The sequence below is a fragment of the Schistocerca cancellata genome, chromosome 9 (assembly GCF_023864275.1).
Source record: "Schistocerca cancellata isolate TAMUIC-IGC-003103 chromosome 9, iqSchCanc2.1, whole genome shotgun sequence".
Classification (NCBI taxonomy): Eukaryota; Metazoa; Arthropoda; class Insecta; order Orthoptera; family Acrididae; genus Schistocerca; species Schistocerca cancellata.
The window spans coordinates 384,692,743-384,701,515 of record NC_064634.1 but is presented as its reverse complement, the minus strand read 5'-3'; positions in this window follow the sequence as shown (position 1 = coordinate 384,701,515).

Here is an 8,773-nt window from a genome sequence, read left to right as displayed (position 1 = left end):
TTAAAAATGGGAAGATAAAAAGTAAGAAAAACGAAATTCTCCTTCTACCAGGTTTGATTGGTGGGTTCCTTAAGGACTACAAGGAAGTTATGTGGGAAGGTGATTTAACAGTAGTTTTCACCTGGATTTCTAGTGCAGACAATATCATTCTTCGCTGGTCCAACCACAGTCAAGCTGCAGTTGAAATAAAAGAAATACTTCCTAAGGAAGGTAAAATTTTTCTGGAAACAGTCGAAGTTAATATTCCTGAGGTTAGATATGAATCACAGGATTCACTTAAGCTGGAGTTAGAAAAACTAAAAATCCGTAAATTCCCATATCTTTCTTCAAATCACAATCCACTGAGGCTGCTGGCTTAAGTGGAAAGAGAAATTTTTAACGAGATATCATCATTTACCGTAATTCTGCAGAAATTGATGTGCCTTACATTATTTTTGCTGTTTTCCAATCGAATCGAAAAAATAATCAGTTGACTAATTCTTCATAAGTCGATCACATTAAATTACAAAATACTTATATAAAGAATGGTAGAAACTGAAGTTTTTCAAAAGAAATCTGGAACTTAGATCCACTAACTAACTTTTTGGAGACTTATGTTGCTTTCCCAGATTTTAACTGGGCCACCTAAGTAACTGGCGATGTCAATGTAAATCCAATCAACGTTATGGAAATTGCTATAAATATGTCTATGAGAATGAATGTGTTAGCTACGCAGAAAAATACTATGGAATTGTGTACTACTTTTAATGGTAACATTCCTAATGTTACGTTTGCTTACATAATTATGTATGGAAATAAGAATTTAACTTGTAATGTACACCTTAGAATATTAACTGAGAATTTTTAAACACATATAACGATAATCAAATACACCGATTATTATTTTTCTGTTTATTCCTTTTCATACAGATTATGTTATAATTTCGAATTTTTAAGCTCTGTTAATATTTGAGTGAGAAATTGAAGAAAATCGATCCATTTAGCAGGCTTGCTGGTGCAAGAAATTGCATAACTGCTAACTCTTACAAAGCCGCTGGTGTGACTAGAAGGTCGCGCTGTGTGGCCAGAGGGCATGCCGAGCTATCAATTCATTTTCCCAGACAGTTGTAGGACCAGGAGCAGATTCAGAAAACCCCAAACAGATTGCACCATATGTAGAAATATTTGTTTTCTAATCAACTTTGTTGTTCAATTACCAAAAGTATATGTGCGATTTGGAATGTTATGCTGTAGGGAAAGCGGAATGCTATAGCAGTTGGACTAGCCAGCCTATTTATTGTATTTGCTATCCATCCACCACTGCAGCCGATCAAGGATACCAAGATGTAGATACCAAGATGTATACAACAAGTAGATGTGGGGATGCAGATGGCAGTCAAAGTCGCAGAACAGAAAAGCGACGAAAAAAGCAGGTGGGGAAAGCTCCACTGGGTTTCTCATGGCATGAAGTTTTGGGCATTTTGAGAATCAATGAATTTTTAATCTTATTAAAAATTTCCTCTATATCTTGGTTGAAGAGATTTTTTAAAAATAAAAATTGTTACACTGCCTTATTCGATATTTCAGTGTTGGTTGATGATCCTAAACTAAAAATGTATACTTAAGTTTAAAGCCAGGTAAAAAATTTTGTTTTTAAAAAATGTAAATAATTTTTCTGCATATAAATAAAAAAAACCTTGAGCAAGAATATTGATGTGAGATTAAATGAGGTTAATGGTTTCAATAATGAATCCACAGAAAGGTTTACTGAATTAATAGAATTAAACATATGAACCATTCAAAGGCTGAATTTTCATCAGTGAAATTTGGTCAGAAAATTGTGTTGATTGTAATGATAAATACAAAATTATTCTTCCCAATCGTTATAATGAAAGCATTGAGGATTAACATGATAATCCAGAGAACCTTAGTGGTGTAAAATTTATATAGATATAGATAAAAAAACAAATCAATAATTATTCTAAGCATATTATCAGTTTGGGAAAGTAGACTGGAATTTTTTATTTCCTTAAATTTTTACTTCTTTGCTCATAATTTTTAAAATTTTTAAATGTTAACTTTTGTTACCTCTTAATTTTATTCACATTGTTATTATTAAAAGGGTTGAATGAAAAGTAATGCCACTACCTTTGTTAATTGGGTTTGGATGGGAATATTTTAATAAATCAAATGCAGAAATAATCCTTACAATGTGATCTTTAATTACAAATATTCACCAGCCAATTGAGTACATTTCTGCCAACCATGAACAAGTTCTCTGAAGCTGTCACGGAAGAAGTCGACATTCTATTTCCGCAACCACTGTCTCACAGTTCTCTAAACATCTTCATCAGAAGCACTATGATGTCCCTGCAGATCGTCTTTCATTATCGGGAACAGATGGAAGTCAGACAGTGCTAAATCTGGAGTGTATGGAGGATGCCACACAGTGGTGAGATTCAATCTCTGAAATTCTTCTGTGGTGGCGCTTGGAGTGTGTGGTTTGTCACTGTCATGCTGTAGGAAAACATTTCCCTTTTCCTTTCGGGCACTTGTTAGCCATCATTTCAGAGTTCGCAGTGTTGTGATGTAACACTCTGAATTTATTGTTGTTCCACGTTCAAGGAAATCAACACGGATAACACCATCTGCATCCCACATTTTTCCAGCTGAGGGCTGCGTCTTCAATTTCTTTTTGAGGGGTGAATCTTCATGTCGATATTCCATAGACTGACGTTTCGTCTCCAGGTCGTAACTGTGTACTCACGTTTCGTCTCCTGTCACAACTGAATGGAGAAATGCGTCACCTTCATTCTCGTAATGCGAGAGGAGTTCCTGCCAAATTTCAAGCCTGTGCGCTTTCATTTCAGGAGTCAGCATCCAGGGTATCCATCGTGCACAAATCTTCCAAGGGCCAAGCAAAGCAATAATGTGACCTGCACGTTCTTGTGAAATGTCGATTGTGCTTCAAATTTCTCTCTGAGTGATACGACGATCGTCCTGAATTAATTTGTCAACATTTTTCTTGTGAAACTCGGTGGTTGCTTTAGCAGGTCATCCAACTCTTTGTTTCTCACGCAGGTCAGATGTTCCCGCCTCAACATGTTTAAAGTTACTCACCCAACGAGGCACAGAACTCATATCAACACAATAACCATAAACTGCTTTCATTCTCTGATGGATCTCATTTGGTACGACACCTTCTGCTGTCAAGAATTCTATGACTGCACGTTGCTTAAATCGCATTGAGCGACCGTCTGCGCAGGATCCCATACTTAACACCGTAACAACAGAACCGTTCAGTACTAAGGCTTCCCGCCAACTGGAGCGGTAGAGAAGAGGCTACGGAATAAGCCAGTACCTGCTGCATACCAATGCTGCCAACTGTTGAAGAGTTACGAAGATGGAGGCATTACTTTTCAGTCAAACATCGTACATTGGTTCCCGGAGGTTTCTTGGTTTGAATAATTGTGGTTTTTATGTTAGGGAAAATTGGGGGGGACGAGAACTGAGGTGATGATTCAGTTAGCTGTTGTCGTGTGCACTAGAATCCCCATGGAATAACTACTGAGAGGTTTCTTGGTAAAAATGCTTGTGGTTTTTATGTTAGGGAAAAAGTGGGGGGACGAGAACTGAGGTGATATTTCCGTTGGCTTTTGTCGTGTTCACTAGAATCCCCATGGAATAACTACTCACTAACACTGTACGCTTTCGGCAGAGATGCCACAGATCACCATCTATCCTACTTTACAGAGCACACAAGCCTCCGAGCGTCACTTTCTGTGAAGTGTCGTGGCTGTCCACCCATTTAGCACCTATAAGTAGTTTCACTGTCCCCCTTTCTCTTTCTGTAGATGCTCAAAACAGTAGCATGTGAACAGCCGATCAGTTTCGCTGTTTCCAACATACTCTTTCACATGCTGCATGATAATAATCTGCCCTTTGTCATAATCACCTCAATTCATTTCCACAATTACAGCCGTGTCTTCGCTAGGGTGATTAGGGTGATCCCCCGTCTGTATCTGCTCTGCTTACTTACGTTTTTTCCCGTGTCACATGCCAGCAATGTCACAAGGCAGCATCCAATGTCGTGGTGGGCAGTCATCATAACGTTTTGACTTTTATGTGTACATGGGATGGATTATCTAAAACTTCCACTCTTACTATTACGGAAATGGAAAGTGTTATTGATGTGCGGTTTGCACAGAATGGATTGGTAGGCAGGGGCTCGTATTGTTAGCCAATCAATACATTGTAATAATACTTAGAGAATGTATTTTTGTACAAATATACATTTTTAAAGGAGACAATACCTATTGATATTAGCACACTAAAAGTAGGGTAAATTAGAATGTCAGTGGTTTTCGATGCAGGACTCTAGGGTGAATCATTTACGAGATATTGTATTTTGAAAACTTCCCACACCGACACTAGTACAATACCCCTGATAGGACACACTAAAGAACAACGCAAGTGCATTCCTTAATTATGTGGATTCTGGCCTGTAAGGAGACAATGGACAATCACAGGTGGTTCTCAAAATGACCTCCGGCAGTGGCAATACACGACTGCACTGTGGTATGGAACAATTGCTGCACATGTGCTAGCATTTCAGCAGAGATGTCTAATCAGGCTGTAGTAATACATAATTGCATGTCATCAGGTGTAGTTGGCATGTCTTTGTAGACAGGGCCTTTCAGCTTTCCCCACGGAAAGAAAGGTCTGCAGGTGTCAGATCAGGGGAACAGCTTGGCCAAGGTACATGTCCTCTGTGTACAATACTGTGATTTAGAAACAAAATCGTGAGGAGACGATGCAGGAGTTAAGTGTTTAACATCGATTACGAAGTCATTAGAGGCAGAGCAAGATGCCGGATTAGTGAAGGATGTAGAAGGAAACTGGCTATGAGCTATGGACAACGTAAATCAGAATTCTGAAATGCTGGTTTCAACCATCGACCTCCTGAATGCGAGTCCAGTATGCTTAGCACTGCACTGGCCTGTTGGTGAAACAGTTTGTGAAGACGTGCTGTAGTACTTCATGTGCGCTGGAGAGCCTTCTTGTTGGTACCAATTGTTCCTGCTAGTCTATAGAGAAACGTCTTCTAGCATCTGTGGAAGATAATCAGTTAGGTGGTTGCAATACTTTTGCATGTTAAGAATTCCATCCCTCAAACATGAGCCATTGAGCTGATGGTTCACTGTCCCAAACCTCACATCTACACTCCACTGTTGTTGGAAGTAGAATTTTTAATGCTGTGAGCCCGTTCGGTTGGATAATATGTTGGTTCACTTTTTCTATTGCATTACTCAAGAGAACGGATGACAGAAACTTCCTCTTCTTGATACGAGAATAGGTAGTACAGTCATAGGTAATGAAACATTGAATTTTATTCCTGAAACTGGCCCTTTCCTCATATTTTGTTGTTAGAAGCACCTGAAGAAACTCAAATAGGGACTTCATTATAGGTCTATTTTAACAAACATAAAATATGAAATCTTAATACAGAAACACAACAAACTGAGCTCTGTGGAGACACAAAAACATAACTTCTAAGTACATCTTGAGCCACTATTACTATCGACACCCAAGAACTAAGACGCCAGCTACCAACAACACTATCAAGCTACCCATGCTTCACACTATTTAAACTATTATACCACTACAATATGACAACTCATTCACATAAGGCAATATAAATTTTTATACAGATGATTCAACCACTAGTTCAGTCACAAAAATTCAATACACAATCAGTTCTTAAAACCATTGAATAAACAAATGATTCACAATCGTAAAAAAAACCTAACATATACTTAATTTGGTTAATCATGCCGCTGGGTGTACTGAAACAATGAGGCCCATTCTTTAACACAACACACAATGCTCTACAACCTGCATGCCACTAATACAAACAACCCTTTACTCAGCATTGTCAGACTTCCACTCATTTAGTGGCTACACTTAGTGCACGTTCTAATATAACAGTATGTACCACACCAGTCACAAGGTCTACATGACGCTACCATTAATTGTCAGAAGCACTCAGGTTATGATTCTTATGATCTACTGTTCCCTGCCTCCACTGATGTGCTATGCGTCAGACTGGGAAAGACAGCAATCACTCCATCAGCTTGTTGTCCACACAGCAACCTCACCCTCGCCGACCGTGATCACATCTCGTACAGTCCCACACGGCAGCTAATTGAGGTCCCTGACGCGGCTCCACAAAGAAATGTCCTTTACTAGGTCACCCCAGGAACTGATTATGGCACTGGCCATCCATTTCCAAACACAACCCTACCGACCAGTCTCAGCACCACCAAAAACTGCATTCTGCAGTGACAGTCGACAAGCCCTGCAGGCACTGACAACGACTTCAACACTAGCTTCTGAGAGATGTCATTAATCACGATATCTGTAGCCGTCTCCCCCCCTCCCCCCCCCTCCAAAGCAGAACCTAAACCACGAGTCCTGGATACCACAACAGCCCTTCGTGCCCCGCATTGACAGCTGACTACAGGCCACTTTCTTCTGGGCACTGTTGCTTGTTAGGACAGAACCAGCCATCCGTTCACTGTGGACACTGCACAAATGCTAGTATGGTTCCTTTGAAAAGGACATGACTGGCTTCCTTCCTCACACTTGTCCACTCTGAAACTGCCAACCAACTCTACCGACCACTTCATCAACAAGTTGTTAAACCGTAATCTCCTTGTCATATAGAAGATCAACATCAACTAATATATAAAAGACGAAACCTGGAGCAAACATCTACAGAATGACAGAAAGTTTTTGTTTCTCCAATTTATAAACAAAAACTTGATTCTGTACGGTAGCCTGCGTTGGAAATTTAATCAGTGGGTTGCCTATCTTCAAACGCCATCTACGAGGGTCATTCGAAAAGCAATGCAACACATTTTTTTCCAGAAAGCATGTTGGTTTCAATTCACATTGAAATACACTATATTATTCCCCAGCGTTATCGCTACAAAAACTTATTTTTAAACATAGTCTCCGTTCATTGGGACCGGTGTAAGACACCTTACTGGGCGTGCCCGCACGTTACCACCTCGATGCCAACGCCTTACTGCATCAATAACATCGTCATTATCCACATGCTGCTTTCCGCAGAGTGCCTCCTTCATTGAACCATACAGACGACAGACACAAAGTACGAGAGGCGAGATCCGAGTTGTAGGGTAGATGAGGAAGAATAAGAAATTCTGTGAGCTCCTTTCGGTTGCGTGGACTTGAGTGAGGCCTTGCTTTTCCATAGAGAAGTTCGTTTGCATTTTTGTGGCGATGAACACGCTGAATTTGTTTTTTTTTTTAATTTTTTTGAGTGTAGCAAAGTACACTTCACAGCTGATCGTTGCATCAAATAGAATGACCCCTTCAGAGTCCCAGAAGACCATCGCCAGGACTTTGCCGGCTGAGGGTGATGCTTTGAATTTTTTCTTCGGAGGACAGGCAGTGTGGCGCCATTGCAGAAATTGCCATTATGTTTGCGATTCGAAGAGATGAACACATGTTTCATCGCCTGCGACTATCGCTCCAACTAATGGACGATTATGTCACCACAACTAACAGAGACGTTCAGTTGAACAACGAGATACTGAACTGAGACACGTCGATAACCACAAATGAGAGTATTCGCACGTTTCAACATTGAAGGAGTCACATCTGTGTGTGGCTGGCACGTGGAGATTAGAAGGTTTGCGTGATCTTGTTGCGGTGATGACAGGCGCCTCACCTCACCCCTCACCGTACTTTTATTCACTGCCAGATCTCCGTAAAAATTGTGCAAGCACCTATGAATAACTGCGATGCACCCGTTTTCCATCAAAAGAAAGTCAATGATAGCTCTCTGCTTGGAATGCACCTCCGTTGTAGACGCCATTTTGAAGGCTATGCATAGCGCCTCCATTTATCGGAACTAGAGGGCCTGAAGCAGGAATATTCAACGCTGTCCACAAGACGGTGCTTGGTTTACAGCATGAATGAAGGAAACGAAACTAAATAATTACGTATACATAGAAAAGAAAATTTTTGCAATCATATACACCTAAATAATTTTGGAGCACAGTGCTTTTTCATTTACTCTTTCATTATTTTAATAAGAACAACTTAGGACGCAAAGTTCTCACTATTTTACTTTTCTTTTAATTTTATTTTGTCGTAGTTGAAGCACAGGGAAAAGTATAAGGAGAAGAAATGAAAACATCGAGCTTTGCCGCCGACATGGTAATTCTGGCAGAAACAACGAAGGATCCTGTAGCCGGCCGGTGTGGCTGTGCGGTTAAAGGCGCTTCAGTCTGGAACCGCGTGACCGCTACGGTCGCAGGTTCGAATCCTGCCTCGGGCATGGATGTGTGTGATGTCTTTAGGTTCGTTAGGTTTAAGTAGTTCTACGTTCTAGGGGACTGATGACCACAGATGTTAAGTCCCATAGTGCTCAGAGCCATTTGGATCCTGTAACGTAATACTTGAAGAGAGGTTATATGGTGAACAGCAACAAAAGTAAATCAAGAGTAATGAAATGTAGTCGAAATTTTCGGGTGATGCTGAAGGTGATGCCAAAGAAATTGGAGTAGGAAATGAGACACTTAAACTATTAGATGAGTTTTACTATTTGGGCGGTAAATTAACTGATGATAGACGACGTAGAAGGAATATAAAATGTAGACTGGCTATAGCATGAAAGACATCTTGGAAAAGAGATATGAAGAGCACAAGGCAAAAATGATGATAGTCACTTTTTTGTAACTTTTCAGGACGACGAATTTTCTGC